The sequence below is a fragment of the Limanda limanda genome, chromosome 20 (assembly GCF_963576545.1).
Source record: "Limanda limanda chromosome 20, fLimLim1.1, whole genome shotgun sequence".
Classification (NCBI taxonomy): Eukaryota; Metazoa; Chordata; class Actinopteri; order Pleuronectiformes; family Pleuronectidae; genus Limanda; species Limanda limanda.
Window position 1 is genome coordinate 21,202,384 of NC_083655.1, and position 8,086 is coordinate 21,210,469.

An 8,086-nucleotide genomic window follows, 5' to 3' on the forward strand; every position below is an offset into this window, starting at 1 on the left:
AACAGCTGCCACCACTAGGATCCACCACCACAATCAGATGCCACTATAATCCACAATCCAGCGTCATGATCCACTGCCGCCATCAGGATCCACAATCAGCTTCCACCTCGATCATGGTTCACCACAACTATCCAGGATCGGCTGCATGATACAGCCAGCACGATACAGGATCCAGCATTATCATCACGATCAGCCAGCATGATACAGGATCCAACATACAGGATCCACCATTACGTTCACGATCTCTGATACGCGATCCACCATCATAAGCTACGATGTGGCCATAGCCGCGGCCCTGGAACTGCGGAGGATACGGCAAAGGGACTCCGGGGAAGAAGTCAAGTCAGTAACATGTACTGATGAGACATTAATTTCCTTGATGTGATAAGGAAGGAGAAGAGGAAAGAGAAGATGGGAAGAGAAGCTCGTGTGTCATGTGTCCCCCGACCTTCTAAACCTATAGCAGCATAACTAAGAGCAGGTCTAAGACAAGCCTGGACCAGCTCTAACTATTCACATTATCATAAAGGAAGGTTTTAAGCCTACTCTTAAACGTACAGATGGTGTCTGCCTCCCATACTGAAAGTGGGAGATGATTCCACAGGAGAGGAGCTTGATGGCTGAAAGCTCTGGCTTCTACTCTACTTTTAGAGATTTGAGGGACGACAAGTCACTAGACGAAAAGCAGTATTATTGTCACAGTAAACCTCTTCGGACAGGCCTAATCCCCTGCTGTAACCTACTGTTTCCATGATGTTACCTCGGCGTTCGCCAGTGACAATAAGCTGGGTCTATCGGCGTTTGCGGACCTTAAGGGGGATATGGAGAACAAAGGAGAGAGCAGCGGGGGGGCTCGCTCCGCCGCGCGGACCGATCGCGACGTGTGATCTAATTAGCATATGAATCGGAGTCCAGCCGCTGGCTAGAACCTCTCTCTACTCACCATTGGAGGATACCACAGACCCTTGAAACTAATGTCACTCGTGATTGGTTGGTAGAAGTGTTGCTATTGGTCACCTTATGGGTCATTGCAGTGCACACGTGGGGTCACAGCATTCCGCACGTGGGGTAAGCCCCTCCCACACAATATTAATAATAAAAATGTATATATTAATATTTATTATTATTTATTAGTAAGCCTTTACCAAAAGCACTGCAGTTAATTAAAACTAAACATTCATGTGATGCTTGATGTTATAGGTGAACATATTGTACAGGGAACAAATGTGAACAAGGTATATGTGGAGTCAAAGCTTTATTTACATACAGCAAAAATATTGTACAAAAACTCAGGTGAGGCTTGAAATGTTTCTCTGCAGCCTCTGGGTCATGACTTCTTTGTGGGACTCTGTCTGAATCTTCTCCAGTGTGTAGACGTCTGTGGTGTGTAGCTGTGAGATCAGTGTAGCTTCCAGTCTTATATGAAGTGTGGGACACAGGTCGGTGCGCTCCTGGCTGTGGAAGGATGGATCCATGTCATCTGTCCCGCTTCAATCAGCTGTAAACACATTCAGTAAAATTAGCACAGTTCAATGACAACATACACCTTTACACGTAACTGGAAAATTATTTAACGAATATAACCTTACCCTCTTTCTTCTCCGACAACTCCTCAATGCTGATGTAAGGTCTGGTCGGATCAAACTGGCTCATAGTGTGTCTTACTACGTCATGGACAGGCAGCTGGAAAACAACACCAGTAACATGAGTTTATTATTAATAAACGGAAATAGCCGCGCTGCATCACCGTTGGAAGATCCACAGCAAAAAAACACCAAAACAATTCATAAACAGTTACTTACATTCAATGGCTTAATTTTCTGCACTTAAAATTCGGACTTTCAGCGTCTCAGCCTCACGCGCAGTGACCGCCTCGTTGTGTTTGTGTGTGTGTGTGTGGGGGGGGGGACTCAGGCTGTGAAAACATACAGAAAAAAGTCACGTTGATGAAAAAACGTATCGAGAACAAACTGTTACATCTAAGTAATTCATACATATTTACACATGTACTAGATCTGCTCCAGCACTCAATGCTGTATTGGTATTTTAGCAACTTTCTCGCTATCCCAAAGAGTGGCGGACATGCTTTTCAGATGTAGGGTTAGCTTCGTAGTTAGCATGGCGGCTCCTAGCTTAGCTCTCAACCTTAACTCAGGGACTGTGCGCCCGTCTTCTCCGCCTCGACTCGTCCACACCAGGCCCGCGGCTCTGCTTCCCACGCGCTCATCTTCTCCTCCAGGTTACAGCGTCGTGTTGACTTCAGCAAGTTATTTACCCCGAAGACAGAGTCACTCGTACGGGACAAGCTAAACACGAGCCGGAGTTACATGTCTGCGACACTCGACGCTGCACGGCGTTTACGAGGCTGTGATTGGACAAGTCCATCAGCTGATGACGCGAGCGGGTGAAGTGAGGTTTTCACAGTTTCCCTATCTTAAAGCAGCGGTTACTTCATATGGGATGAGTATGTGACTGAGGCCCAGTTTATTTTTTCTGGTGTTTAGTAAATGTACACACATGATTCACGCTGTTCTGTGTTCGTAACCTTATAGTTGAATGCACTTATTGTAAGTCGCTTTGGATAAAAGTGTTGACTGTTTTAATGGAATACTGAGAAAGTTTAATAACAACAATTAGACAATTGAAGTTCAAATTATGAAGGAATTTCAGCTCTATATTGTGTCTTCTTTATATTTAAAATAATAATCGAACTGAGTGGAGATGTATGTTGTAGCCAAACAGCCGGCTGCTCTGTTTTGTCACTGTGTAGTCCATGGGGGATTAAATATTACACTGAAAAAATAAATCATTAAATCAATGAATGGTTCGAAGCAATTTTGAAAGTAGTGGTGAAAAGGTAGAATTTATAATTCATGGAAAACAGTTTAGTGTGCCATTGACATAAATGTCAATGGCAAATGAATATGATGCCAGTATTTTGGGAGGACAGATATTTTTATGGAAAGCCGGGAGAAGTTTGGAGATTACAGGGCACAGACACATCATACCCAGCATAATTTCTTCCTGTTGAGCGGATTGCTGGTAGATGTGTGGTTAACAAATCCTCTGTGCATTTAACCAGCAAAATTGAAAAAGTGACTGTAATCATGCCACTCTGTACAGTGGTTGAGATTCAGGATTGTTTTGGATGACAAAAAAAATTTGAAATAAAGTGCATTGTTTCATTTGACAGCATTGACCTTTGTTCGTGGTATACAATGTAATTCATTATAGCACACTTACTTATTTAAGAACAATTTAAAATTTCAGGTTTTATATATATTTTAAGCCTGGTGTACTCAGCCAGATAGTTTAGTTGGTGCCTCTAAAGGTGTTATCTTCTCTGAGGGAAACTGTCCTGATTTGCAGTTGTTAAGCTCAGAGCATTGTCATTTGCATGTGAAAGCCTCCAGCTAGGCGTAGGAGCAGGGGGGTCAACTCCCAGCATTATCAGACTTGAAACCTGCAGGAAACTTTTAATTCCTGAGAGTTTCTTTTGTTGCCTGCAGATACGTGTGAAAACCCGTTAACTGAAACATTTGCCAACAATTTCCACGGCACTTAATGACACAAACGCGTCTTTTCATGCAGTGAGTAAACCTGAATTCTGGGAGCGCAGTGCTCTAGTGGGTTCATAAGGCACTATCAGCTCTTTGTGCTATGTTGGTGCCATATTATTAAGGGCCTTGAAGGTGAGGAGGAGAATTTTAAATTCTATTCTAGATTTAACCGGCGCCAGTGTAACGAGGCTAATACAGGAGAAATGTAGTCTCATTTCTTGTTTTTTGTCAGGACACATTTTGGACAAGCTGCAGAGTATTTGACGACTTACTGCTGGAGCCTGATGATAAGGAATTACAATAATCAAGCCTTTGAGATGGAAACGTAAGTGAAAGAAGGCAGTCACGGCCCCCTTGGAGACAGCCATGACTGACAGCTTTTGTGTGGCAGATCATATTTTTTAAAGAAAACCTCTATAAAATACAGTACAACATGACAGTTTGTATGGTTGTAAATTGTCATTTATGATCACACTGGCATTTAATTATCACTGCAAACAATTACACTGCACTAAACTGTAAGTGTAAATGTAAAGTGAAAATAACAAAACCAGTCAGTATGACTTGTGAATGAATTTCTGTTTCCTCTAGGTTTCAGTACTGAGCCTATGAATGCAGGTCACGTGAAAAATGATCCAAAGACTTTTTCCCGAAAACCCAGTCAGGAAATGAACGAATCATTTCTGTTTCCTTGACTGAGCCTATGCAACAGTCCCGATGCGCGGCCACGAGAAATTGAACGAATCTCTCTTTGAGAGGACGTTACTCCCAAGTCCTTGTAAGGATTCATTCAAAATGAACGAATCGTTCACGAAAGACACATCACTATTTGGGGCAGAGGACATTTTCTCCATGGAGGAATCCCAGTGGGAGATATTTGTGCTGCAGCTTTATGGTCTTCAGGCTCGCAGTACGGGTGTATTTTCTTATCCATCTATGAGCCTGTTTTTGTCAAAATCATTAATCGACCACAAGGGGAAAGGTTGATACCTGAGGGTAAATTTGGTGATAGCAACAGCCCGAAGTGATATCACACAAGTTTAAATGTAAGCAATATGATAAAATATAGCACTAGATATTAATTTGAATTGGGTAAGTCAATCCAAAGACTGTAAATAAATAAAGCACCTATAAAAATCTATTAGTGAGTAAATATTTTTGACTGATGATGAACAGACTGGTATGAAGATGCGATGCAGAAAGAAATGTCAGGCTGTTTCGGCCAGTTTCACAGTATTAATAATGTTTAGAAGGATTGTTGATGATCCTCAATTGGAAAAGTTCTTATAGCTGGTGAACAGGTACTGTAACTGTTCCTACACACTACAGGTGTTTGTCCTGAGATAAGTTATAAGACCTTTCTGAACAACCCTTATTTCTAACTACTCAGGACTTTTCTGTCAGGCTGGGGACCATATATACTTTTAATTTTGTTATGTGTGTGGGTTTCATGGTTTGTGTTTTTTTGTTAGAGGAGCATATCTGTAATATTACTGCACTCTCCCCAAGGGCTTTCCTCCTCTTAATTCCTTATCTCAGATCCACTTTTTCTCCATCTCCTTTTCTTTGACTGGCACTGTCCACTGTTTCTCCACTCTGCTCCACCAGGCACAGGCTTGATGATGAGTTGCTATGTACAGCACATGCATCTATGTAACTTGTTAATGTTCTGTCTGTGGATAGATCAAATTGTAGCAGTTGAAATCTGCTTGCAATTAACAAAACAGATGGCAGATATTTTACACCATAGTTCCGCCAGGGTTGGCCTATCTCACACTTTTTGTATTCAGAACCCGCTCTCACATTTAGGCTAGATTAAGCTACATTCACTGGACAATGCCTGAACATTAGCATTAACATAAGACAATACACTGCATGAAAAGAAGCGTTTGTGTCAATCTGTGTCGCAGAGAAGTGTTGGCACATCCTTCGGTTAACGACTTTCACACGTATCTGCAGGCAGCAAAGGAAACGCTCAGGGTTCCTGCAGTTGTCAAGCCTGTGAGCTGTTGAGATTTGACCCCCCTGCTCCAACTCCTAGAGGACGCTTTCACATGAAAATGACAATGCTCTGAGCTTCACAAATGCAAATCAGTTTCCCTGAGAGCAGATAACACCAATGTGTAAGAGGCACCAACAAACTATCTGGCTGAGTAAACCAGGCTTAAAATAAATATTAAACCTGAAATTTTAAATTGTTCTTAAGTAAGTAAGTGTGCTATAATGAATTATATTGTATACCACGAACAAAGGTCAATGCAGTCAAAAGAAATGAAACAATGCACTTTATTTCAAATTTTTATTGTCATCCAAAACAATCCTAAATCTCAACAACTGTACAGAGTGGCATGATTACAGTCACTTTTTCAATTGTGCTGGTTAAATGCACAGAGGAAGTGTTAACCACACCTCTACCAGCAAATAAATGATGCTGGGTATGATCATCTGTGCCCTGTAAGCTCCAAACTTCTACTGGCTTTCCATAAAAATATCTGTCCTCCCAAAATACTGGCATTAAATTCACATGTCAATGGCAAACTAAGCTGTTCCATGAATTATAAATGGTACCTTTTCACCACTACTTTCAAAATTGCTATGAAACATTCATTGATTTAATGATTTATTTTTTCAGTGTAATATTTAATCCCCCATGGACTGCACAGTGACAAAACACAGCAGCCGGCTGTTTGGCTACAACATACATCTCCACTCAGTTTGATTATTATTTTAAATATAAAGAAGACACAGTATAGAGCTTAAATTCCTTCATAATTTGAACTTCAATTGTCTAATTGTTGTTATTAAACTTTCTCAGTATTCCATTAAAACAGTCAACACTTTTATCCAAAGCGACTTACAATAAGTGCATTCAACTATAAGGTTACGAACACAGAACAGCGTGAATCATGTGTGTAAATGTACTAAACACCAGAAAAAATAAACCTGGCCTCAGTCACATACTCATCCCATATGAAGTAACCGCTGCTCACGTCACCCGCTCGCGTCATCAGCTGATGGCCTCGTCCAATCATAGCCTCGTAAACGCCGTGCAGCAGCGTCGAGTGTCCCGCAGACAGGAAGCGGCTCGTGTTTAGCTTGTCCCGTACGAGTGACTCTGTCTTCGGGGTAAATAACTTGCTGAAGTCGACACGACGCTGTTCCCTGGAGGAGAAGATGAGTGCGTGTGGAGGCAGAGCCGCGGGCCCGGTGTGGACGAGTCGAGGCGGAGAAGACGGAAGCACAGTCCCTGAGTTAAGGTGAGAGCTAAACGGAGCCGACATGCTAACCACTAAGCTAACCCTACATCTGAAAGCATGTCCGCCACTCTTTGGGATAGCGAGAAAGTTGCTAAAATACGAATACAGCATTGAGTGCTGGAGCAGATCTAGTGCATGTGTAAATATGTATGAATTACTTAGATGTAACAGTTTGTTCTCGTTAAGTTTTTTCATCAACGTGACTTTTTTCTGTATGTTTTCACAGCCTCAGCCCCCCCCCCCCCCACACACACACACACACACCAACAAAGAGGCGTTAGGCTGAGACGCTGAAAGTCCGGATTTAAAGTGCAGAAAATTAAGCCATTGAATGTAAGTAACTGTTTATGAATTGTTTTGGTGTTTTTTTGCTGTGGATCTTCCAACGGTGATGCAGCGCAGCTATTTCCGTTTATTAATAATAAAGTCATGTTACATGTGTTGTTTTCCAGCTGCCTGTCCATGACGTACAAAGACACACTATGAGCCAGTATGATCCGACCAGACCTTACATCAGCATTGAGGAGTTGTCGGAGAAGAAAGAGGGTAAGGTTATATTCATTAAATAATTTTCCAGTTACATGTAAAGATGTATGTTGTCATTGAACTGTGCTAATTTTACTGAATGTGTTTATAGCTGATTGAAGCGGGACAGATGACATGGATCCATCCTTCCACAGCCAGGAGCGCACCGACCTGTGTCCCACACTTCATATAAGACTGGAAGCTACACTGATCTCACAGCTACACACCACAGACGTCTACACACTGGAGAAGATTCAGACAGAGTCCCACAAAGAAGTCATGACCCAGAGGCTGCAGAGAAACATTTCAAGCCTCATCTGAGTTTTTGTACGATATTTTTGCTGTATGTAAATAAAGCTTTCACTCCACATATACCTTGTTCACATTTGTTCCCTGTACAATATGTTCACCTATAACATCAGGTATCACATGAATGTTTAGTTTTAATTAACTGCAGTGCTTTTGGTAAAGGCTTACTTATAAATAATAATAAATATTAATATATACATTTTTATTATAAATATTGTGTGGGAGGGGCTTACCCCACGTGCGGAATGCTGTGACCCCACGTGTGCACTGCAATGACCCATAAGGTGACCAATAGCAACACTTCTACCAGCCAATCACGAGTGACATTAGTTTCAAGGGTCTGTGGTTTCCTCCAATGGTGAGTAGAGAGAGGTTCTAGCCAGCGGCTGGACTCCGATTCATATGCTAATTAGATCACACGTCGCGATCGGTCCG

At 41.9% G+C, this 8,086-nt stretch overlaps 1 long non-coding RNA gene across 1 annotated transcript; it reads left to right on the forward strand.

The window, feature by feature from the left end:
• The first annotated feature begins 7,048 nt into the window (after positions 1–7,048).
• LOC133026968 (uncharacterized) lies at positions 7,049–7,691 on the forward strand. The gene is made up of 3 exons (XR_009683243.1): positions 7,049–7,150; positions 7,270–7,363; positions 7,455–7,691. It is a non-coding gene; the product is annotated as an uncharacterized LOC133026968 (long non-coding RNA).
• The last annotated feature ends 395 nt before the right edge of the window (positions 7,692–8,086 follow it).